This window comes from Panthera leo, chromosome B2 (assembly GCF_018350215.1).
Source record: "Panthera leo isolate Ple1 chromosome B2, P.leo_Ple1_pat1.1, whole genome shotgun sequence".
Taxonomy (NCBI): domain Eukaryota; kingdom Metazoa; phylum Chordata; class Mammalia; order Carnivora; family Felidae; genus Panthera; species Panthera leo.
In genome coordinates, this window is record NC_056683.1 from 131,881,123 (window position 1) to 131,906,861 (window position 25,739).

At 38.5% G+C, this 25,739-nt stretch overlaps 1 long non-coding RNA gene across 15 annotated transcripts in view; it reads right to left on the reverse strand.

Moving 5' to 3' along the window:
- LOC122220472 overlaps window positions 1-25,739 on the reverse strand; it is a 195,740-nt gene that overhangs the window by 99,262 nt on the left and 70,739 nt on the right. For 12 of the 15 annotated variants that reach the window (XR_006202871.1, XR_006202878.1, XR_006202876.1 and 9 more), the window contains one exon: window positions 17,031-17,106. This is a non-coding gene — a long non-coding RNA (uncharacterized LOC122220472). Of the gene's footprint in view, window positions 1-17,030; window positions 17,107-18,193; window positions 18,272-19,958; window positions 20,239-25,739 lie in introns of all 15 variants that reach the window. The other 3 variants (XR_006202881.1, XR_006202882.1, XR_006202883.1) reach the window with 3 other exon arrangements.

The following is a 25,739-nucleotide window of genomic DNA, read 5'->3' on the forward strand; positions in this document are numbered from 1 at the left end:
GAGATATTGTCCAAGCACTTCCATTTAAATCCCATCTATATGTTGGTAATTCCCAGGTGTTTATCTCAACCTAGACCTCCACTAGGATGGCCCTCCCCAGTGTAGGGTAGGCCTCATCCTATCTATTGGAGGCCTAGTTAGGAAAAAAAGGCTGAGTAAGGGAAAATTTTTCTTTTATGCCTTGTCCTTAAACTAGGACATTGGTCTTCTTCTGCCTTTGGACTCAGAATCAGACTGGAGTTTACACCATCAGCTCTCCTGTGTTTCCAGCTTGGCAACTACAAAGCATGGGATTTCTCAGCCACCATAACCACATGAATCCTTATATAAATCTCTGGATTGGTAGAAAATAGATGATAGACAGGTAGATGATAGATAGATAGATAGATAGATAGATAGATAGATAGAACAATATGTCCTCATATCCTATTCAATCTGTTCCTCTGGAAAACCAGACCAATAGACTTACCTCCTCAGTGAGAACACCCCTCAGCCAAGGACTGTAACACCATTTCCTTCACCTATATCTTATATGTCTGTCCTGCTTTATTTTTCTCTCTCAAACACTTATAACTCACTGTTACTTTACATTATTTATCTTATATATTTACTTGAATGAATATATATTTACTTGAATGACCCTTGAAATATTTGCCTTAATTATGACAATGAAGAAGGATATAAGCACACTGATTTTTGTTTTTTTGTGTGTGTGTGAATCACAGAACTTCAAATTGTATCCCAAAAATAGAATAAACTGAGTTTTAGCCTAGGGAAAAGGGAACCAGAGGGGGTACGAAGAGGAGAATGAGGGACACCTGGATGGCTCAGTTGGTTAAGCGTCCAATTTCAACTCAGGTTATGATCTCACAGTTCATGGGTTCAAGTCTTGCGTCTGGCTCTGGGCTGACAGTTCAGAGCCTGGAGCCTGCTTTGGATTCTGTGTCTCCTTCTCTTTGCCCCTCCCCCACTTGCACTCTGTCTCTCTCTCAAAAATAAATAAACATTTAGGGGTGCCTTGGTGGCTCAGTCTGTTGAGCCTCTGACTTCAGCTCAGGTCATGATCTCATACTCCATGAGTTCAAGCCCCGCGTCAGGCTCTGTGCTGACAGCTCAGACCCTGGAGCCTGCTTCAGATTCTATGTCTCCCTCTCTCTCTGCCCCTCTTCCACTCATGCTTTGTCTCTCTCTCTCTCTCTGAAAAATGAATAAGCCTTAATTTAAAAAAAAAAAAAAAGGAGAATGGAAGTTTATCTGACATGGTAGATGGCTTCAAATATTTCATGGCTCTATGAAGAAAGGGGATTATCCATTCTATTTGTATCTCTAAATGATCAACTGGTATAAATAAATGGAAGTTACAGGCAGATTTCTATTCAGTTCATAATTTTTTACATAGCCCAAGCTTTCCATCAGTGCCCTAGGCTTCCAAGGAAGGAGCAAGTTTCTCCTTCCTGAAGGTTCAAAATGAATGAAAAATTCATGGAATCCTAATATTATGCCAGACTATAATATTTTTATTCTGAGAATGAAATCATATGGTTGCCCAGTACTGAATATACCATCTGGGCAAATGGACATGAAGGACATATTACAAATGAAGCATAGGGAAAAACTCAATAGTTTGAAGTATGAAACTGATTTAGTAATTTTTCTGGTCTCCTAAATCAGTTAAAAAAGTTTTAATACCTACAAGCACTCTATTATATGGAAAAAATTCCTAATTTCTCTCTTTCTTCTTCTCTCACCACACACACACACATACACACACAATAAAGGCTACTGACGCTGATATTTCTAGAATTCTCTCAACCTTTCATCAGATTTAAGTTAAAAACAGAGGCTAAAAGGTGTTGCTGGAACATCTCTTCTTTATATATATATACATATATATACATATATATATATATATATGTACACACACACACACACATATATATTAAAATAAAAATTGCAGATTTGGAAAAGAATAGTATAGTACTCTAACTTCCTTTCAAAAGCTGAGATTCCATGCTACTTACCCTTTCTGTCAATACAGAAGAACCCCATTGCATCTGAAGTGAACTCTGTGTCTCAAGGGCAGAGACCACAAAGTTCCTTTGCATCTTCCCACAGGACCAATTAAGGTAACTAGTATGTAATAAATGTTGACTGTCCAATACTAGGATTCCTAAAAACCTAACAGAAAGTGTTTTCAAAGAATTTGTCTCTATCTTAGCTTCTTCATTTTTGAAGGTTCCAAAGGACTTTTGTAAAGAGACAAGATAAATTTAAATAAACCAATATATTAACAATCATGCTATGAATTGATCTCAAAGGAGTAGAACTGTCCTACTTCATGCAGATTGCTTTTAATAGATTTGACTATCCTTTCTAATTTTCTTGATTACAGTTCTACACATAGCACATTCATTGGCTATGATCATCTTTTTCCCTTCAGATCTAGGTAAAATTGGACTAGTTCCCATTCTACATCCAATTGAAAAATCTAATGTAAGCTTTAAGAAGGAGGTTAAGTGGGGATATGTTTGGGATGGGGAGGGTAGGTTCTCATGTTATACCTTACCTCCAAATATTTACTTTTACTAGATTAACTCAGTGTTTTTCATCTTACAGGCTTGACATACTTTCAAGTTCTACACAATCTCTGCCATATGAGTCATTCAGCCCCCTCTCCTTGATTTCTACCAAAAAAGTGGGGGTGGGGGAGAAAATAAAGAAGCTAAAAGGAGTATTCTAAAATCCTTTTATGTATTGCAGACTTCACAGATGTATTTGGAGCAACAGAGGGAGTTTAAATCATAGCAACACATACACCTCAAAACTAATTTTCAGACATCTATCATCTTCCAATGTCCCTTTCCACTAAGTGAGTCCCAGCTCCCAAAAAGTTCTACAGTTCTCCCCTGTTTTCCTTCACCCACAATTTCCTTTCTATTTCTTAAACAGAACAGTATTGCAATGTTAACATTTATTAGAAATCCAGCAAAAAAAAATCTTAGCACCATCGTTGGTACCTCCATTTTTTTGCAACTCCTATAATCTATTTTTGGCATTTTGTAAACAAATGCCACCATTTATTTACGAGATCTCAAGGCAAATTTCTTAACTTCTCTAGGCTTTTGTTTGTAAATGTGAGTGACAATGGTCATCACAAAGATTAAGTGATACAATGCATGGAAAGCACTTAACATAGTGTCTTTGGCATTTTAGCTGAGTCATTTTTAAGGATCAGGTAGAAAGAGCATTTGATGTCATCTGCACCAACACCTTCATTTCTCAGATAAGGATATTAAGTCCCAGAGAATCCTAGAGCCTTCTTCCAGGAGAAGCAGCTGGTGACTTTCTCAAGACAATTATTGACTTGGGGCTGACCAAGGATTAGGACCCACCTTCTGACTCTCAGCCCATTTCTCTCTCTGCAACACCCTAATGCCACCAGAATTTATTTGGAAACTGGAAAACCCTCAAGTGACTGACAAACTTTAAATTAATATACTTGGGGTATTGTGGAAGATTCTAGAGGATAGGTTTTAAAATCCTTTTAGGTCGTTTTGATAACAATTTAATTTTAAAAACAAATAAATAAAATATGTAATCTGGGATTCTAAACAAGAGGATAAGGCTAAATCATTTTTCTCCCTTACAAGAAAACAAAATGAATTTTAATATATACCCTCTCAATGCTTTTGTACCTCCAAAAAGTATGTGTGTGCCTTATTGTAGTGAGCATTAGGTTATATGTGGAATTGTAAAATTACTTACATTGTATACTTGAAAGTAATAAAGGGGCACCTGGATGGCTCAGTAATTTAAGCATCTGACGTCAGCTCAGGTCATGATTTCATGGTTTGTGAGTCTGAGCCCCATGTTGGGCTCTGTGCTGACAGCTCAGAGCCTGGAGCCTGCTTCAGATTCTGTGTCTCCCTCTCTCTCTGCCTGCCTCTCTCTCTCTCTCTCTCTCTCTCTCTCTCTCAAAAATAAACATTTAAAAATTAAAAAAAGAAAGTAATATGGTATTATATGTCAGTTATACTTAATAAAAATATTTTAAGTAAGTATGTGCGTATGTTTGTGTGTTCCATGTTTGAACAAACCCAGACAAGTGTGTGGACATAAGCGTATTCATTTCCTCATTGAATGGTAAAGAAATCTACCTCATCTGCTGGATTGGTTGATACATTGACATTCTGACTCTTGGTAACCCCAGAAATGAAGAGGCTCCAGAAAGCAGACTTGGAAAATCCAGACAGGATATTGATTAGAAGAGACCCTTATATCTTACTTTTTATCTGCAAGAATTGTAGGGACAGAGAGTGACTTCAAAAGACCATAAGGGATTCATGACTTCTATGGTGCAATCTGTAATGGTTAAGCCCCACTATTCAGTCTATTCAGTGCACAGTGGGGTTTTCCAGTCCACATCAAACTGTTTTGCACATGTCATCTTGAACCAGCCCTCTTTCTCTCCACCTACACAGGTGTCACCTCACACACGTATATACAGGCACATACTTAGGAACCTTAGGGTTTCCACTATCCCTGTAGAAACTGCATAATGTTTGCTAAAGCAGAATCCCTTTGGGAAGTTGATTCACTTCCTGGGAATTTCAAAGAAGTAGAAGCAAAACCTGTCTCTTCTATGCTCAGATCAACAAGGAAATTTTAGGAACTAGAATTCACCAAATATTTTCCATGTTTACACTACATTTCTAGGGCTCTAACATGTACAGTATTGCTTACTTCTATCATATTTATAACTCTATGGCCAGTTCCTCTCATAAGATCCACCAGATCCTCAAAAAATATTTAGTAAATGATTTCTAAATGAACTTGCCCAAGGTCATACAGTAAGTAGCAAAACCAGAACTCAAACTAGCATGTAACTGACTTCAAAGACCATACTTTTTAGCCACTAAACTATACCACCTCCATTCCTACATTATACATCCCCTGAGAATCTATAACCTTCTTGTTATGGACTGGATAAATGTGTTCTCCTACAAGTCATATGTTGAAACCCTAATCCCCCAGGTGGCTATATTTGGAGAGGTCCTCTAGGAAAGTAGTTAAGGTTAAATGAGCTCAGAAAGATGGGGGCTCTGACATAATAGGATTAGTGTCCTTAAAGAAGAGACACCAGAGAGCTCTCTCTCTTCCCTCCTACATACATACTTTGAGGAAAGACCACATGAGAACATAATGAGAAAGCAGTCATCAACAGCCAGAAAGAATCCTCATCAGAAATCAAAACAGCTGGAAACTTGATCTTAAACTTTTAGCCCCCAGAACTGTGGGGAAATAAATTTCTGTTGTTTAAGCCATACAGTCTGTGGTATTTTATTATGGCAACCTGAGTAGACTAATACCTAAAATATTATAAAATCTCCATTCTTGAGCTTTATATGACTCTGTGTCCTGAGTGTTCTTGTGCACAAGAGGATATATGCCACAAAGGAAACAAATATATATCATATTAAAGTATAGGAAACTATCACCCATTTAATATACAGTCAGGTGCAGAATCCCAACACATTTAAAAAAAAGTGTTTTTTTTTTTTTTTTTTATCAAGCTCTACCAATACCACCCACCCACTCCCAGATGAAAGTTTAAATGTGAAGGAAAGGTGGGTAGACTGTGACAAAATATTCAGTGTTAGTGTATATTCAAAACAGTTATTAAAACATATTGATGGAGAAATGATTCATAATTTGGATAAGAGTAAGCTGAATATCAAAGCAGTAGTATCTTATTACCTCAAGCATTCTTCTTGATTTCTGCTTTTTTACATAGTAGGTAACAAGATCTACAAAGAAATATTTATAGCCACACACCACACACAGTGCCAAGTTGAAACAAAGCCCAGAGCCCTGTGACAATGCTGCAGGCTCCCTCTTTGGAACTTCAGAACCTTAGACAGCTCCAGAACCCACCAAGGGTTTTTGGGCAGTACTCTCACACATGTTCTGATGGCCAGAGCAGGGAAATGAGACAAGGTCAGAACCCACCTGAAAGCCTTTCCGAATGGCCTGCACTTCAGTAAAAATATTTGAAGGGTATATATAATAATCTGGCACTCTTGTGGAAAGATTGCCTGTAGTCTGCTGGTACAAACTATTGCACAGCTTGCTCCATGGATATTAGGCTCAAAATTATTCAGCACAATGTCCCCAGTATCTAATTTATAGTAGAAACACAGTAAATCATCCTTTCCTGCACCAACACAATACCAATTAGACATTTGCAGACAAGAAATCTGCACTTGCCTAGAAAACTCTTCTCAACATTGAAGAACATGACAGTCTGAAATTAGGATCTCACTGAAATGTTTCATCAGGCAGACCTAGTTTTGCTATAAAGAAGCTACCTCCCACACGTATCTGAAACTTATTTATTCCTCCCTCAAACTGGTGGCTGGCCATAATAGAGTCATCACTGTAATGTAGAATGGATCTTGCTCATAGGCATCCTTCTGAAACATGTACACCAAACAGCCACAAAATTGTAGAATGTTAGAGATAAGGAGTGACTGGTGATCCTCCAGTCCAACTGTTTCATTTTAGAAATGAAAGTCCAGAGTGTTCAAATAACTTACCGAAAGTCACACAAGTAAATGAGTGCATTATGTTTCTCCAATAATTTCCTTTTTTCATGCAAACCCCATCTCTGCCTGCCTCCTCCCTCTTCTCTGGCCCTAGCCCTTGTTTCACTATGGCCTCAGTTGTAGACTACAAGGGAGGTGACATAACCCAGGCAGCTATCTTCCTGCAAACAGATTCTCACCGGAAAACTGGCACTCGGAGCCTTGGCAGAGAATGTGCTAAAGCAGGAGCAGAGAAGTGGCCACCATCTGGACAGCATGATGCTTGGTGCCAAATGGGTCCCAGCCATGGGGAAGGAGGAAAAAGGAAGGGTGTCACCCGACTGCACACATTTATTTTCACTTTGAGGGGATTTGTTAGTAACCATGCTATTTGAGTGGAAGCTGTTGTAGGTGGTTCTGATGGCTGACAAATGTGTAGGCAAGGATGAAACAAGGTGAGTGGTAGCCAGGCAATTTGCAAATGATTTGTGAGTCAGAAATAGTCAGCGGTCTCTGATTACCGTCTATGACCAAAAGGATGCATGTTTAAAAGATAAAAAGATGTGTATGCTTTCCCCCCTTACTTTCCTCTCCCTTTTTAGAAGAGTAGTAAGCATAAGGATTTTTCTGACAGTACCTAGAAAAAGATCTTCTATTTAGCACAACCCACTGACATCCCTCTTTGTAGCCAACTCTCAATCATATTAACATTTTCCTATGCTACTGTTCCATGTTCCACCTCTGAAAACTATACTTATGTACGTAATGTTTTTCAATGGTCAGTCCTCAGCATCAAAGCTGCTAAGGTTTTACTCTTAGTGATTCTGATTTTCTAGATACATACTGCGTTTGGCAATAGTTTTCAAGCAACATATATCTTAACTATTATTGTCCATGCTTGTCATGAAGGTGACTCAAGTGAACTACACCATACTGGGGCATGGGTATTTTTAAGTGTTTCTTGACTTTAAGAATCGTGGTGAATTTTCCATAATATATCCACAATGTATCCTCTCCATTGCTTGGCATTTTGAAGTTTGCAAAAACACTTTCACATACATGGCGCTATTTTCATTTTGCCAGTAATAATCTGAAGTTGGCAGTTATTCCTACCTGATAGAAATACTAAAAGCCTTACCAAGTAGAAGTCAGCCCCGGAGAAGCATTGTGGCTTGTGGAGCAAACACTCACTTTGGATCAGATGGACTTGGATTTGGATCTCAGAATTTCCTGTGGCCCAGAGCAAACTAGCGAATATCTCCAAGCTCCAATGGTAGCAATCCCTGCCTCTAAAACTCATGTGCACCCAAATAATAATGGGAAAATCCTTGGCACAGTGTGGGGGCACCTGTCTATGTCTTTTTTCCTCTCTCAACTAACTCCAGGCCTCATGCTTTTCTATTACACATGATGCCTTCCCTTTCCTGTTTTTGTCCTTTTTATGAGCGACACACATTCTGAAATATCAGTATGAGATGAAGAAAATAAAACCTTTGGCTATGGAACACAGCCATGAGAAATAGTGGAGATAAGGAGAAAATATTATGCTCCAAAATTGAGCTAACCAGCCCAATTAACACTATTATTATTAACTTAATATGGTCACTTTTTTTTAAAAAAGGGCTCCCTATGAGTAATCAGATGTTAGTATTTCTTTTTTCTGTTTTGCAGTGATTTAAATTCATATTTAGTAAAATTTGGCTACTCATAACCAAACCGCTGAAGTCTAATAAGCTTCTTTTTCTGAAATGATTTTGTTTTATTTGTTGCTGCACTATATAAAATCTAATGACCAAGACAAAAAAAAAATGCATCGGCTCCAGCTGATCTGTTCAAATTCTGTTCAAGCTGGGATGATAGCCTCAAGGCAAAGTCCTCAGTACTTGGAATATCATCTCGGTTCATCAGGATTCAACCTCTGTGAAATAAAACTTGATGCTTTTAATAGTTAATTCTTCAGTCAACGAGAAGTCACTGCATCCCTGTTAATAGGAATCCATTTGTTATATTGTATCTTTCTGTGAATATGACCAAGGCTGGACGACCACATAATTTCATTACTCTTCAGCAGAGCAAATGAGGCAGAAGGATTTCCTCCTCATTAGGGGTGGGATGCTTCTGCCTGCTCTCCCTGTTTCTTCCCACATGGAAGGTGCTAGGCTGTCACTCCTAGCCTCTCTTCTCCCCTTCATGCCTTCCTTTCAAGGCAGTGGGGCCAACTCAATCCCATTAGTCTTGAAGGGAAAATTTGAAAAGCAGAATCCAGACTACTCCTCATTTCTTTTCAAGAACTGCCCCACTGGCCTGTAATCTGGCAACCCAAGATACCAGGGACAGAGGAAACTTCCACAGACCCAAAAAGCATATAACCCAACTAGATGGGAGAACCAAAACCTGGCATTTAACCATGCAACTACAACTTTTTAGCCAAAAGTTACAATGATCTCTATATGTATAATGGAGTTTATCTAAATTTTGAAGGGACAAAAGTATCTAATATTTAACATATTTTATCTATTTATTTTATTGAATAAAACCTACTCAAACTCCACAATATAAAATCCTGACAGGAAAGAAGCCACGACCTAAACTATCTTTCATTTTTAAAGTATATTCACAATCTCATCTCGCTGCCCATGTCAGATCTATTATATATAATTTATATTGTTTCTATTACATACATATATACATATTTATATAATTTATATTATATATAATTAGAATTTATGTGATATATTGGATAAATATATATATTAGGACAGACTTCTAAATAAATATTCATAAATCAAAGAAGTTGAGTCACTTTAGATAACCTTTTACCCTCTTCATGCCTAATAATACCCCAAATATCCCAGGTACGTCGGTATTATGAAGTACCCTACCTTAAGTCCAGCATATTAGGCAATGAAAGAATAGGCCAGAAATGTCTTTTTCTTTAAATTTTATTTATATTCAAGGTAGTTAACATACAACGTAGTTTTGGCTTCAGGAGTAGAACCCAGTGATGCATCTCTAACATATGACACCCAGTGCTCATTCCCAAAAGTGCCCACCTTAATTCCCTTCAGCCAGAAATATTCTTGTGTGTACAGGTATTAGCTATTTTTCACAGGTGGCAGGTGGATATTTCCCTCCCTAATCCTGGAAAGTCATGTAAAATCCAGGTCATTGGGTAGGCCAGGGAGGAGCTGCCTAAGCCTTGGAGGCCGCTGGGCTCTGTCCAGCCTGCTCTTCTCCATATCGAGTAAGCTGTGTGCTCATTCAACTTTCCTTCACTGTCTCGCATTTCCTGCCCTTTCAGTATCTTTTAGGCAGTGTATGAAACTCCGCTTTTCCCTTCAGAATTCCAGTTCAGAGCTCCATCTAATTTGACAGCCTTTTCCACCATTTATGACAAAAACAAACAGCTTCACATTAGCCAAAAACAAGTATAAACAATTTCTCTCCCTTAGTTTGGGAACATATAGAATTATGAGGCACATCACATAATAAAGGGCTGACTAACAAATATCTAAACACATTGCAGAAAAAATTGATTAAGGAAAATGGCATTCATTCAGACCTTATTTCATCAGAGATCTTGCAGGCTTTATATCTTAACATAAACTTCCCTTTGTGCTATCTGTTTACCTACACACTTTAAAGTATATTGGCATGTTCAACAAGAATGTTAACATCAAAGCAATTGAGGAAAGCAGATGTTTTCAGTCTTGTTAAAAGTCTATAAGGTTTTGTCTACTTTTATTTGGTGCATGTCTTAAGTTATTATGGTCCATGTGTTACGTATGCCTACTATATGCTCTTCCCAAATATACTCGCCTAGTTAGTTTGTTTGTTCTATGAATCTTACTTCAGAATACAAAATTAACCATTACAAAATATTTTCTATAAAATGGAGTACGAGGATTGATCAAGTTGACAATGACAATCTTGTTGGACTGGACCCCATGACCTCTCTATCCTCATCTCCCAACAGTCTTCTTCTGAGAAGCCCAAACCTTCTGCCCTCCTTGCTCCTTCTCAAACACACCATGCCTGCTTCTGTTGCAGGACATTGGCGCTTACTATTCCATTGCCTGGAAGATTTCTACCAAGTTATTTACCTGGGCTCACCTCATTTATTGGGGTCTCTGTTCAAAGGTCATCTTATCAAAAAGGCTATATGTGATCATCCTTATAAAACTCTGCACTGACTCACACAGCATTGACTACCTTCGCGCTCTACCTATTATGGGCTGAATGTTTGAGTTACCTTAAATTTATATGTTGAAGCCCTAATACTCAGGTGGCTATCTTCGGAGATGGAGACTCTAAAGAAATAAGTATGTTTAAATGAGGTCATAGAGTGGGGCCTTATCTGATAAGTGTCATATGAGAAGAAACAGACATCAGAGAGCTCCCTCTCTCTCTTTCTGGACATGCACAGAAGACCACATGAGCACACAGCAAGATGATAACTGCCTACACGCCAAAAGAAGACGTCTCAGAATGAAATCTACCCTGCCTACACATTGATTTGGGACTTCTTGGACTTTATAACTGTGAGAAATAAATTTTTGTCACGCAAGCCACCCAGCCTGTGGCATTTTGTTATGGCAGACTAAGCAGACTAATACACTTACCCTAATGTCATAATTGCAAGGAAGAAAAATAGGTCTTAAAATATACTAATAAAATATGCCTTCATTACACTTGTCATGACCTATCACTACATTTCTGTCTTGGTGTGCCTCTCATTTGGAAAGGAGGGAACATGAGAACAAGATCTTTGTCTCGTTCATCATTGAACCCACAGTAGTGTCGATACTTCTTGGGGAAATGAATGTTACATACATGAATTTTAAAGTAATATTCAGTCTATTTTCTGTTATTTGATTATATCTTTCTCTAGTGTGTCTGAAATGGCAAGATTTTTTCCAAAATAAAAATCACAAAAAAAATGCATGTCATGTGTTCTCTGGTTTGTAGTCATGAGACACAGCAAGAATATGCAATTTACCTCTCTAGGGTCCAAAATAGAGCATACAACCACCACCTGTGATATTGAAATGAGGAAGAAACAATGGGGGGGGAAAAGAGCAAAATGAAAGCATGAATGTTTCGTGAGCAAACAGGGAAGCCATTCCAATTTAAAATTATTTTTCATAATGTATAATATGCTGGATAGCATGGAAATAAGACGAAAATACACCATTTCTTGCTATTTTGGAGGGAAGAGCAGTTACATTTTCTCTTATAGTTGTCAAATGTGTTCTTCTTGTATTACACGGATCCATAATAGCCAGCTAGAAACTGTGGGCTGACAATTCTATTGATAGACTTGAGCAACACACTGCAGTCTGTCAAGTTTCACATTTACATCTTAGACTCTAATCTGTTTTTCTTTCCTTAGTGAAATCAATTCTGTAGCAATTAAATAACCAGCCTACAAGGCATTTTAATAACCCAAGCATTTATCTATATATAGCCCAGAGAGGGAAAGGTAATTAGAAGTGACCTACTAGAGCTGTTGCATGGAGACATCCTAGACAAATCAGTGCTTCATCATTACCTTAAGGAGGTACCACTAAATCTGCTTCATTCTTGATTCAATTCTTCTCAGTGACATGCTGTTGAGTCCTTTTATTTGATTCCTAACAGACTCTAAAATGGTTGTCATTATCTGGGATTTTGTTTCATTTTCTGTGAATTTAAGGCATCACTGAAATAGACTCTGTTTTTAGCTGTGGGATGATAGCGTCACATGCACACAGCATTGGATGAAGTAGGCTTTTAAAGATATGAAAAGGCTCAAGGAAAATGACTTTCCAGATTCTCATCCATTTGAGTGTTTTGAGCTGAGCCCTGCAGGTTAAGAATTTCTTGTCTAATGATTTAAGAAAAACTAACAAGGAATTTCCACAAGATCCAAGGAAATTGCATTATCTTTCTCTTTGAAAATTTAGCTCACTACCTCAGATCTATAGCTTGCAGATGGGACAGTTATGGCAAGGTCTGTCTACAAAGCACAGAATTTGGCTGCAAAAGATCCAGCTTTAATTCCTGTCTCTGCCTCTTAGTAGCTACTGGAAGTCATCAAAATCCCGGAGTCTGAATTTTCTCATTTGTATAATGGTAATAAAAATATCATCCTTTGATTATGAGATGCACATTTTCTCCATTTTAGCAACTGAAATTAAGATGCATCTTACATTGTATGGTTGCTTTCAGTAATCCATGTCAGTGTGTGTGACCAACATACTGCTTAGAGCCACCCTGGAGCCCAGAACTATGAAGGTGAGTACCTGGCCATGACACTTTTGCCACCTTCCCAACCCATCTCCCTGGCTTTCTCTAACCCCCTTCTCTGCTAAAACCAAGTTTGGAAACCTCTGGACTGAGAACTCAGGAATTTAATGTGGGGCAAGCATAGCACAGGGCAAGGTAGATTTCATTCATTTATCACCTGGTTCTATTACCTGTTTGCTATGTTAACACACCTGCTATGGACACTTTAAGTATTAAGTCACATAAAGAATAATTAGCAAACTCGTCTGGGGCTAAGGGAAAGAAAATACATAAGCATAACATAAAATTATTTCTAGGTAATTAAAAAACATTTTTCCATGGTTAAGTAGAACTGGTATTTTTGCATTCATAGTAATACATTTTTAAAAGTATATTTGTAAACTGTGGCATGTTCAATTCAATGAAACAGTATTTGCAGCAGGGTTAGATGAGACAATGTAGGTAAAAGTGCTTTGCAAACAACAGAAGTTCGATCCAAATGAAAAATATGATAGTAAGACACTGTCAGGCATCAGTTGAAAGCTAAGAAGAACGATTCTAGACATTTTAAGCATAAAACTATCAAGGTTTCTACAGAATCAGTAGAAGGGCAGAAGAAAAGGCTCTAGACATTGCCTCTGAGAATGACTCAGAGAACACTAGGCTATATGGACATTTGCCACCTCATCCACAGTCAGAAAGCTGGGGAATTGGGATGTCACCTCTGCGAGTATTGACTCCAAAAATATGCTGTCTTAACTACAATCCAGAGATTAGGGAACTACCACCAGGATTGTTCACTCCAGAACCTGTCACATACCAGATAAATAGATGCCCCGTACTACATGCCTGCTTCCCCATGAACACAAAACTAATGACAGGTCACAGGGACCTGTGCTAACACAGTCACAGCAATACCCACTGCCTTTATGACCATGATTGGCAACAAAAAAACAGATGAAGCAACTGAAAGGCAACCTCAGATTTACTTTCTGCCTTTGTGTTTTATGGGAGTGCACCTAGCTAGCCAAACCAAAATCACACTTAGACCCTCGGCTCGAAGAAGGCTTAAATGTAGTTTCCAGTTTTCCAGCAGCAGAATATGAACAGGCACAGTAGGATGATGGAGGAATAAATGTAGAGACAATTCAGAGGATTTAGGGAAGAGCAGAAGACCACATCTCCCTCCTACATTAAAATGAGAAAAACTATACAATAATAGTTTCCTTTAAAATCCATTCAAGTTCTGGTATGTAAAATATAGCCCATTGCCTCTTTTCTGTGACCTACAAGCTAAGGATGGTTTTCACATTTTAAAGGATGGAGACAAATAAGAAGAAAATGTAATAGACTGTATGTGGCCACAAAGCCACACCAAACAAGAAAATTTTGCTGACCCCTAATCTGGAGTTTGGCATCTGAGACTTCCTTGATTTGTGTCCCAGTGACTTTCTGGCCTCATCTGTAGAACCCAATATCTATCCAGAGCTAACTGCTTAAAGTCACCCCAGCTTTCAAGATGCCATTTATTTTGCCTATCATGACATGATCAGATGCTTATTTCAGAAAATTAACTCTGGTGACTGTTCCAGGGATGGGTTTTCATAGGTTGTGGGGATAAAAGTGAAATCACAACAGGATTCAGGAAGAAGGACAATGGTTCAAGAGAATGATAACGAAAGTCTGAAAAAAGTACAGAGGATGGTGTAGTTTGGAAAAATTGGAAGGTTATTGCCTTAGTTTGGGATGCTATAAAAGAATACCATAAACTACATGGCTTAAACAACAAATATTTATTTCTCACAGTTCTAGAGGATAGAAGTCCAAGATCAGGGTGCCAGCATTGGCTGGCTTCTTGTTAAGGGGCCTCCTCCTGGTTCACAGACAGCTGCCTTCTCACTATAACCTCAACATTGTGGAAAGAGAAATCTATGATCCTTCATCATCTTATAAGTTCACAAATCCCATCCTGGGGGCTTCACCCTCATGACCACATCTAAACCTAATCCCCCCCCCCACCACCACCACCAATACCGTTACACAGGGGGTTAAAGCTTTAACATATTAACTTGGGGGACACAGACAGTCTATAGCAGATATAGGGCATATCGATTCATTGTGGGGACCGAGAAGGAGTCTAGGAAGCCAACAAGGCTTGGGAATGTAGTAAGAGTATGCGTGGTGCTATTTGCATTCACAGTAAAGCAGTTGTGGGAAGAAGACAATGGGTTCAACTTCCTATCTGTTGCATTTGTAGTCTCTGTGTAAAGCATTCATGTGTAAATATCTTGTACGCAGCTAGAAATAATATTCTGAAATTGAGGTGAAAGGTCTATATTGAAGATAGAGTTTTGAATGACTGAGTTGGCACTATGAGTATAGACAAGATCATTGTGGTCAAGGTTAGAACCCAAGGAACACTAACCTACAGGGGGCAAAAGAAGCAAAGCTGCCAAGGAAAGTGACTGACAAGTGGTCAGAATAGGGAACAACCAGGACAAAATGGTGTCAACAGAAATGACAAGAAAAGAGTGTCTTCGTGCCAAGTGCTTCAGAAAAATCAAGACCAAGGGAGATTGAGAATTGTTACTGCACTGGCCATTAGACAGTTTCGACAGAATATCACCACTTTCCTCCCAGGGTGAAGGGAGAAGTATAGAAGTACTTCTATAGGGAAGTATAGAAAAAGGTACAGACACATCAGAGAACTATACTATAATTGTTAAAAGCTATAGATTCAGACAGTACTGGCTTTAAATACTGGATCAGCTCCTTATTTTATTATGTGACCTAATTAACTTTTCTAGATAGTAGTTTCCCCATATTTAAAACGTCAACTACACTAATTACATAAGACGCTTATGGGATATTCATAAAATAATAGATGCTGGGGCACCTGGGTGGTTCAGTCAGTTGGGCATCCAACTCTTGATTCTGGCTCAGGTCGTGATATCATGGTTGGTGAGTCTGAGCCCCACGTCATGCTCTGTGCCGACAGTGTGGAGACTGCTTGGGATTCTCTCTCTCTGCCCTTCCCTTGCTTCCTCTCTCTCTCTCTGTCTCTCTCTCTCAAAATAAATAAATAAACTTAAAAAAATAATAGATGCTAAAGTGTTGACACAAATCAAATATTTAATAATCGATATAAATTATAATTGATCAATTAATATCAAAATTGTAGGTTTATAAGAAAACAGATTTGATGTTTGTAGAAATAGAGCTTATAATTGAGCAAGTACCCTCCTAAAAGATATAGAAAAGGATAAAATCAAGAGCACAGATGACAAATCAGAATCAATTTTTAAAGGATTCAGTTTATAAGTGTGTATGTATGAGAGAGATATGGAGTGGGAGTAGAGTTGAAAGAAGAAAGAGATGATGGAAAATGAGGGAGTTCCCTTCTGGTTAATAAAATTACTGAGAAAGCCAGTTTAAAGCTTCCCAGAGGACCCACTTATATGAGGTATTAAAATGTCACTGGGAAAAAAATTATTTTTACCTGAACTTCTCTCAAAGAGATGCTGCAATATTATACATGAAGAAGGCAAATTTGCCTTCCTGAGGCGGGGGAAAGTAAGACATCCTTCTGTTGGGCAGCAAGTCTCAATTCAAGTATTAACAAAAGAAAGGGCCATACTACTTTCTAAGAAGTGAGTCTCTGATGGCCTGCAGAGCTGCTGTTCTGCAAATGGGCTGTGCAAGTCTGGGACCAGAGTGGAAATCCATGGAAGAACAGATGAAAAGCTGAGCCGGCCCCTGCCCTTCCTTCCTCTTTAACCATTATCTGAACAGCACTGGTTTGAAAGGCTCTAAGCTACCAGCCTGCTTGGGATGCTCCAAACTTGGCGTCCACTAACAATGGAAGTCTTCTGGAGAAGATCCAAGTGGTGGGAAGAGGGTTAGGGTTACTGGAGAGCAGTGGGAGTAATGAGGGGTTCTGGGAGAAATGTGAAACAGGCAGGGAAGAGAGAAACTGTACAGGGGCTGATACAGTAAAAGGGAAAGATCAAGTGGCCAGAATTCTCTATGAGGTCATCCATACTTACTTACCTTCTCTTTAATGTCTTCCATTTTGCTAATTCTTGCTCCTTTCTTTGAAACTCTGTCTTCCTTCCCTCTTTCTCTCCCCTCTTTACCACTCTGCTTCATTGGTAGACTTTATCTTAGCTTACTATTTACCTGGGTGCACTGCCTTGCTGAGTTCTGCAGGTGAACACTGGCTCATTTGATCTTATTGGCAGGATATAATGCTTTCCTTTGCAGTGGGGGGAAAGGAATAGATAAATAAATTCCAATTTCAATGACTGACAAATGAAGTCTAAAGTATTTACATATACCTTCCTTTTCACACATACATAGTTTTGCCCTCATATTTTGCTCTAGAGAACTACCCTCCGTCCCTCTCATAGACTTTACCTTACCAAAGCCCCTTCAGTCCATCCAGTACAAGAAGAATCAAGCAGTTTGTGTTAAATACATATATTCAAGCCAGGGTATTAACTTCAAAATAAGACATTCGCTAGGAATAATGACTGTTGTAGTTAATGAACTGTAATGTGGTTTGGTCTGTCAACGCCTCCCAGCTAGTTGATATTCCCTTAGGAAATGCCCTGTGCCTCAATCATTATTGACTAATTACTGCAGCTTTCCTGCATGCTTCTGTGTTTCTATAACATCTCACCTCCAGCAGCTGTGTTTGGTTATCCACTAACCAAATGCTGTTGCCTAATTTCAGATCCTTCCAGACTAATATTGATTGATACTCTACTTTCACATAACTACCAAAAAAAAAATGTTTTAAAGAAATAAGAATATACTATAAAGGGCAACTTCCGCACAATGCAAGTTTTCTCTCTGAGATAACTATGAGTCCTGAGATACTCAGAAAGTTAACTAATCTTTTTTGAGCTTCATCTCATAATCTCTAAAATGAGGATAATACAGGCCCCTGAGTGGCTCAGTCTGTTGAGCATCCTTCTCTTGATTTCAGCTCAGGTCATGACCCCAGAGTTGTGGGATGGAGCCCCATGTCTTCCACACTGGAGCCTGCCTAAGATTCTCTCTCTCTCCCTCTTTCTCTGCCCCTCCCCCCCCCTCCCTCCCTCCCTCTCTCTCTCTCTCTCTCTCTCTAATAAAAAATAAAGTAAAATTAGGATAATAATAGCAGCTGCTATCACAGGCATCTTGTAAGAATTAAAAGGCAATGCAGAGAAAGCATATAGGACAGTGCATGATAGATAATAAATATAAATAAATAAACTGGTATTTATTATTTTCTTTGCTACAAAAGCAGAGGGCACATAGCATGGGTATAGAAAATCTTGCACTACAGCCATGCTCACCTTAATCCTAATGTTTTGGGCACTTCCCCCTAAAAGAAATCCAAAACAGATATGCACAATGCTGATGGCTTCTTAATTCTAAGGAGGAATATAAGGAAAGAAGGGGTGAGAAACAGGACAGATTTCTTTTCTCACACAATCAGTTTCTGAACATAAAGGTGCTTAGCCAGCTGTATATTTTATGTCCTCTATTACAATAATGATACCAGAAATGATGACTAAGTCCATCTGAGTATGGACTTTAAAAACTTGCTCCTATGTGTTATCCCACATTATTTTCCAAAAAGCATTGAGAAATAAGTAGGTAAGATATTATTGCCTCACCTAACTGAAAAAGGAATGAGAAACCAAGACTTGACCTACCTAAGCTCAGAATGCATGATTAATCTGAGGACATTAATCATAGGACAGCACTGTCCTATGATCTCATGCTCATTTCCATTCCATTGTGTCCACAAGCCACCCGGCAGAGCTTCCCAAACAAGCATGCCAATGGGAACTCTCTGAAACCCCAGCCCCATGTGCATGATAAAAATGCATTGAGAGTGAAGAAAGAAAATAGAGTGAGGATTACGAAATTGTATACTTGCACCAAATTATTGCCACTTCCTTTCCGTCAGTAGCCCTCAAACATGGCCACTGAAAGTGGTGAGTGATCGGAATGAAAAATCATCAGGTAAAGGTTCTGATATGCTTTCAGACACATATTTGTGCACTCAGACTAGAGAATTAAAACTGCCTGGTGATGAGGTTGAGGTCACAAGCCCAGTGGGAAGGGTGATAGCATGCAACCCGGCTGGCTGGGAGTCTCTGTGCTGGCTCAAGACAGAGCTTTCTACCAGATGGGTACCACCAAGGTGGCCACGGCCCCGTGGTAATGCAGCCTTGGGAACAGCAGTGCCCTTCAGAGTAGAAGAACTGTCATCTCTGCAGACCCTTCCTGGGTCCCACTCCTATCTGTCTCTCATGCCAACAACTTGACCTCCCTGAAATCTGGGAGAAGAAATAATAGCCTATGAACTGAAAACACTCAAACATGCCTCATCTAATGTGCTCGGTCACGTGAACCATTAAAAGTCAATGGCCTGAGCATTTTTTTAATTTTCAACATCTTACTACACCCTTTAATAGGGTTCTTTTGTGAATAAAAATGATTCAGTGCTTTTAAGTACAAGATCCTTGCTGCTTATAAATGCCAGCTGGAATCTCACAAGTGTAGTAAGTTATAAATGTGAAAGTAATAGACTTTTGATGTATATATTCTTTTAAATCATAGGAACAAAAATATACAGCTCTTAGTTGTTATATATAAAATCACGATAATTTACCCTTAGGCTATCATTTCAATATTTTTAAACCAATGCATTAAAGAAAAACATATTATGAAATTTTTATGTGTTAATAACTTAAAATAGTGGCATTATTAATGTCACTGAACTGTTTGAACATAGCCTTTCATTTAGATATTTACTCTGTATCTAAGTATCAGGTAGGGTCACAAAAGAATTACTTAACAGCAAGAGCCTTGATTCCCATTTTAATTTCTATGTGGAACTCCTGATGACTGGAAAGAAATTGCAGTTGAAAAGGGAAAATGCAGTTTGATCCCAAAAATGGCAGAACAATTGTGCAGCATGAAATCTCAAACAGTAAGAAGCAAAAAAAAAAAAAAAAAAAAAAAAAAAAACAGTAAGAAGCATATAATTCACTACTGTACATATTTGGAAAATCATGATCTAACATTTGCTTTAGAAAGGAAAAAGACCTTGGGAAGATGTGCCGTCAGGAAGATTTTTGTATTGCTTATCAAAATGATTTCCTAGTTAGCCTTGCCATGCTAAACATGCCCTTCACTGAGAAATACCAGCCCAGGAACAAACTCATTTCCGATAAAGCTGATGCAGCTGTTTGATGCACAGAGGCGCTCATAAGGATTCCAGAAGCAGGAGTAGTGTTTATTCAGTATGCTGGCAGAAAAGGATCTTTCATTTAGATGCTCAGACCACATAATGAGATTTACCAAAAAGCAACAGTGGCACCAGAAGCTGTCAAGATAAAAACAAAGGGATGGGGATTTCATTTTACATCAAGGCAAGCCATCATCTCCCTGCCTTGGGCCCATAAACACAGAGTAGTCAAGCCCAGGAGCATGAAAATTTTGATGGGTCAGTCTTGTGGCCCATAGAACTCACCCTTTGCATACCGATATGATAATAACATACCAATAAATGATGTGACAATCCTGTTTATTTCTCTATCATTAAGAGGAAAAGATTTTGTACTCACCCCTCCAACAGTGGTTATTCAACTGAGAAAGGCGGTTTGGGCGGGGGTGGGGAGGGGGTGGTTAGTCAAAGCATAGGCCCAGGAATGATGTCAGAGGAATATGTGGTCTGATCCACACAGTGCAGTCATAAAAATAAGCCATGGTTGTTCTGGATTTGGGCCCGATTCAATTGAATTGAACATCTTCCTGCGATGACCACATCAACCATCTCTCGAGGGGGTGAAAGTTAGTATCTGTAACCTAATTTTGCTTTTGAATCAATGGCTTCCAGTTCCCCAGATAATGTTGTATGCTGCATAGAATTCATTTTCAGGGCTTAGACGAAGAAACGAGTGTCTCTCAAAGGAGTGAATCTTTTTTCTCTGTGGCAGTGGGCTACAAACTGACAGGAGGTCGCAAGAGTTGCCTTTCCTGGCCCGGATGAAGAACTGTGAGAAACAAATGTCCATTGTGGGCCCACCTTTGTGAACCCAGCCCTGCTTATTCCTAATCCATGCCAGGAAACCTTTGAAACAAAGATGCTTTCTCCATGGAAGACTACGTCCTGACTGGCAGAAAGCATGCTGGCAAAGTCAAAGGGCAGAAGTTCCATGTTACCTGCTCTCAAAGGGAGTTACTTATCATTTATGAGAGGTGCCAATCAACTCCCTACCCAGCAACGTAAGAAGTGAGCCAGAACTGCAAAAATGTATAAAAGACACAAAGCATATTGTTTGGAGGACATTCAAAGGCATTAACCTTTATAGAAAGAACAAGAAAAAAAAAAAGAAGAAGAAGAAGGAATGGGTAGAAAAGCTTCCTTCACTGTAAAGGCCTGGAAATGACTATAGAAATTTACTCTGGAAAATCAGTCACTTTGAAAAAAAGAGTCCTTTCTCAAATCAGTCTAAATACCATCTCTCTGGGACCAATTTTTACTTCATTTTTACAATGACTGAGACCATGACTTTGATTCTGACTGTGAACATTTTGCTTAAAATCTAATGCAGAGGATGTGAAGGGGCACGACAGTATAGGATGGGACACTAAGGCTTAAAGCCTTGAACAAAAGCTCTGGGCCCACGCAGGGGGAGAAAGTCCTAATTGGCCAATTATTTGAGGAATCCTTCAAAGTAATAAGAAGGAAGAGAGGAAGGATGGAAAAGCAAGAGAGAGAGGGCAACTCAAAAAAGCAATATCCTCAAATCTATAAATACTAGAGGAAGTAAGAACAAAATCAAAAGGAAAAGTAATTTTAATTCAAAAACTTTATACCAAAGAGCTGGGTTCAACAATTCCCTTCATTCAGCTTAGTCATCCATGGGCTTTCTTTCCTGGAGCTCCTCAGAGATTGAAGCCATAAAACCTTAGGGCATCCTAGGGTATAGTGAGGAGTGGAGTCACTTTTCTCCTCCGCATCTAGAATTCCAGTTAGATACCATTGGGTGGGGAACCAAGAAAATAGGAACTCAAGTAATTTTCTTTTCTTGTGGTTCAAATGAGGAACTCAATCTAAAGCAATAATTTTCTGTAACAGTCTTCTTAAAACATCCAAACTCTCTCTCCCCTCTCTCTGCCTGCCTCTCTCTCCTCCATTACAATGAATCTCAACCTAAATACACCACACTTTGTCTCAACCCCCTATCCTCTCTATCCCTACTTCTCTGCCCCTTTAAGGTTCTATCTTCCCAGAAGCCTTTCCTGACCTCTCCCAGGCTGTTTTTGCTGTGTTCCTTCATCTCCCAAAGTACGTGCTGCTTACTTCTATTTTTAACTCTCATCATTGCATCGTAATCCACCGTGGATTGTCCCTTCACCCCCTTATTTCACTCCGGGAAGAGTATCTGAGTTTTTTAAATTCCCAAGACCTGGCTTCAATTCTAAAATAAGAGATCCTCTCTAAATGTATACGGTTTGATTTAAAAAATTTTATAATACCAGCCTAAAAATATGTTGAGAAGCAGAAGCCACAATCTTTTGTGATATTTAATGATCTTTATTATCTGTCAGAATGGCTGTTAAATAAAATAAATATTTTTTAAAAAGAACAGCTGTCATGCCCCATTCTACAGAACCTCAGGATTGACTATATGAATTTATGGTCAAAAGCATACACAAAAATAAAAATTCAAAATAGATTAAAGACCTAAATGTAAAACCTAAAGCCATGAAACTCCTATAAATGGGCAGTAATCTCTTGGACATCAGCCTTAGCAACATTTTTCTGGGTAGGTCTCCTCAGGCAAGGGAAACAAAAGCAAAAATAAATAATCAGGACTACATCAAACTAAAAAGCTTTTTTGCACAGCAAAGGAAACCATCAACAAAGTGAAAAGGCAATGTGAATGGGAGAAGACATTTGAAAATTATGTGTCAAATACAAAGTTAATATCCAAAATATGTAAACTCATACAACTCAACACTCCCCCCAAAAAACAAACAATCCAATCAAAAAATGGGTGGAGGACCTGAACAGACATTTTTCCAAAGAAGACATACAGATGGCCAACAGACACACGAAAAGATGCTCAATACCACTCATCATCAGGGAAATGCAAATCCAAACCACAATGAGATATCACCTTACACCTGTCAGAATGGCTAGAATCAAAAAGACAAGAAATAACAACTGTTAGCGAGGATGTGGAGAAAGGATAACCCTCATGCACTGTTGGTGGAAACGTAAATTGGTACAGCCACTATGGAAAGCATCATAGAGATTCCTCAAAAAATTAAAAACAGGGGCATCTGGGTGGCTCAGTTGGTTAAGCAGCCGACTTCAGCTCAGGTCATGATCTCGCGGTCCATGAGTTCGAGCCCCGTGTCGGGCTCTGTGCTGACAGCTCGCAGCCTGGAGCCTGTTTCAGATTCTGTGTCTCCCTCTTTCTCTGACCCTCCCCTGTTCATGCTCTGTCTCTCCCTGTCTCAAAAATAAATAAAACGTTAAAAAAAATTTAAAAACAGAAATACCAATAATTCCACTTCTAGGTATTTAACAAAAAGAAAGAAAGACAAAACAAAAACAAAAAAACACTAATTCAAAAAGATATATGCACCCCTGTTTATTGCAGCACAATTTATAATAGCCTAGATAGGGAAGCAACCTAAATGTCCATTGATAGATGAATGGGTAGAGAAGATGTGATATACACACACATATACACACATACAATGGAATATTGCTGAGCCATAAAAAAATGAAACCCTATCTGTGACAACATGGATGGACCCAGAGAGTAATACACTAAGTGAAATAAATCAGAGAGAGAGAGAGATAAATGCCATATAATTTCAATTATATGGGGAACCTAAAAAACAAAATAAACAAATAACAAACAACAGCAACAAGATAAACGGAGACAAATTCAGAGAACTAACTGGTGGATGCCAAAGGGGAGGGAAGTGCAGGGATGCGCAAAATAGGTGAAGGGGATTAAGAGGTACAAACTTCCAGTTATAAAATAAATAAGCTACAGAGAGGAAAAGTACCACATAGGGAATATAGCCCTTAATATTGTAGTAACTTTGTATGGTGACAGACGGGAACTACATTTATCATGGAAAGTATTGTATCATGTATATAATTATTAAATCACTATGTAGTACACCTGAAACCAATATGACATTGTGTTTCAACTATACTTCTATTAAAAATAGAATTATGGTCACCTTCTACATATATTTGTTCAGTAAATATTGAATGAATGAATGACCAAGCAAATGAATGAATGAATGAATGAATGGCATATATAGGAGGAGAGGTAAAAAATAGCAGATTGGATTCTAGGTATTTCAAATCCTTTCTAGAAAAAATTTGAGAATAGAAACATCTTTGTTTCATATTTCTACAGTTTTATTGCTTTGTAATTTTCAATTACAGATTTGTACTTTGTAATTTTCATAAGCATTTCTGTCTAAGACTTTAGGCCTCTTAATATCTTGGACCATGTCATAGATTATTTAATATCCCTAGAATTCTAAGCAAAATGATCATCACAGAACAGGTGCTTGATAAATTCTTACATTAATAGCAGCATTAAATGAAGTGAATATAAATTCTCTCTTAGAAATGATACATTGAATAGCTTCCACATCAAGAGTATTTTACATCAACTATATCTTCAAATAATAGTTGCTGTTTTGCTCATCACAACTCCTAACACATCTAGAAAATATGATCAGTTAATTAAAATATGGAATTTTTCAGTTAGGTTTCTCATGCATTGCACTTTTAAGAACTCTTCAGTTATTTTTTTTTAAATAAAAGAGAAAACTTGACAGGAAAAAATAACGAGGAAGGCAAAATGGTGTTTTAGGGGGCAATGCTTCAAATACTGGGTTAAAGAATTTTGGCTTAATTTCAAAGGAAGTGGGGTAGCTTTTCTCAAAGGCTTTTTAACAAGTTTTGCATAAAATATGTTCTTACATTTGAGAGAATCAGAAGAGTTCATAAGACACCAACATTTCACTTAAAATCCATAAGGACATTAGTTGGTTCTACAGAAATCATGGCACAGCTTAGTCGTTGGGAACACAGATGTAGAATCAGGCCAACTGAGCTCAGGTCCCAGCAAATCCACTTACTGGCTAGATGAGAGAAGTCACTAAATCGTTCAGTGTCTCTGTGGTTTCCCCAACTCTAGGATGGAAATAATAATAGAACCTGTCTCATGAGATTATTGGGAGAATTAACCTAGATAATACACGTAAACACTTAGCAGTGACTAGCACATAATAAATATATGCAAATGTTAGTAATTAATAGCACCATAGGGACGTGATATCTGAGAACTATTTTTATATAAAGTAGAAGATTAAAATCAGAGGAAATGAAGATTTTTGTCGTAGGAGGTTCACTGTTAACTTTTCCCCCAAATGTTCATTTCTCACTTCCTGTCCCCTGAAAGTCTGTCTTTTCCATGAGCCAGGAAAACTTGAGGAAATAAAACTTGGAACGGAAGGTTGTACTTGATGAAATTCCCTATACAAATTACTTACAAGCATTCAGAAAGAGAAAAACGATGGAAAGACAAAAAGAAAACAAAACAGAAATCAAAATGGAAGAGCTGCCCAGAGGACAGAAAGGTTCTGCGTATGAAAGAAATCCATCAAAGTCCCCTGAACTCCCTTCCCCTGAACCCTCCCCGCGTGTGCTCTCAGGGCCGGCATCCATGCGAAGAGCATCCATCTGGAAGTGTGTACTTCACAACCCGGCACCGAGACCAGATGGCCCAGCGTGGAGACTTCATTTCTGAGTGCAAATGATTTCGTAAATCAGAG